Source organism: Acomys russatus, chromosome 4 (assembly GCF_903995435.1).
Source record: "Acomys russatus chromosome 4, mAcoRus1.1, whole genome shotgun sequence".
Lineage (NCBI taxonomy): Eukaryota > Metazoa > Chordata > Mammalia > Rodentia > Muridae > Acomys > Acomys russatus.
The window spans coordinates 3782301-3783367 of record NC_067140.1 but is presented as its reverse complement, the minus strand read 5'-3'; the positions used below and the strand labels follow the sequence as shown (position 1 = coordinate 3783367).

Sequence of the window (1067 nt, the reverse complement as noted above, 5' to 3'; positions counted from 1 at the left end):
TTATAATCTTGGTCTTTCCTTCATGTCGTTGTATAGGACCAAAAGAAACACATTGGCAGCCAGGAATGGTGGCGCAAACCTTTAATCCCAGCATTCGGGAGCAGAGGCAGGGGGATCACTGTGAGTTCGAGGCCAGCCTGGTCTACAAAGGGAGTCCAGGACAGCCAAGGCTACACAGAGAAACCTTGTCTCCAAAAACCAAAACCAAAAACAAAGCAAAAACAAAAGAAAAGAAAAGAAAAGAAAAGAAAAGAAACACATTGGGGAGCCGGGCGTGGTGGCGCACACCTTTAATCCCAGCACTCGGGAGGCAGAGGCAGGCGGATCGCTGTGAGTTCGAGGCCAGCCTGGTCTACAAAGTGAGTCCAGGATGGTCAAGGCTACACAGAGAAACCCTGTCTCAAAAAAAAAACAAAAAAACAAAAAAAAAAAAAAAAAAGAAACACATTGGGTAAATTTAACAACCTTAAAGCCGACTCTAGGGCTATCACCTACAGCATGACCTTCTGGACCAAATCCAGCAACCAGAAGGTCATCGTTTTCCTCAATGACGGTCAAGCAGCTGTCACTAGGCATGAACACTCTGATCTTCTTGGAGTTCTTGACTTCCTGATGCACTTCCGGATAGCAGAATTTGGCTGTTTGGCTTCAAGTTCTACTTTTTCCAGCACAATTCCCTTTGCATGAGAGGCACCTCCACAAGGACTGGCCTTCAGGGCTGTGCCCAAGTGGGCTTTCTTGTATTGTTTATCATCCCACTTCTGGTTGCCTCGGCGACAGCAGAGCTTCCTGGCAGTGTGGAGTCCACGACGCTTGCACATCTTTTTTTTTTTTTTTTTTAATATTTATTTATTTAGTATGTATACAGTATTCTGTCTGCATGTACACCTGCAAGCCGGAAGAAAGCATCAGATCATATTATATATGGTTGTGAGCCACCATGGGGTTGCTGGGACTTGAACTCAGGACCTTTGGAAGAGCAGGTGGTGCTCTCAACCTCTGAGCCATCTCTCTGGCCCGACACTTGCACATCTTGCTGGTGCCGAAGGCCGTAGAGCAAGAGAGAG

At 46.6% G+C, this 1067-nt stretch overlaps 1 pseudogene; it reads right to left on the bottom strand.

Annotated features, from left to right (window-relative positions):
- Positions 1-821, bottom strand: LOC127188346 (40S ribosomal protein S23-like; annotated as a pseudogene).
- Positions 822-1067: the final 246 nt, after the last annotated feature.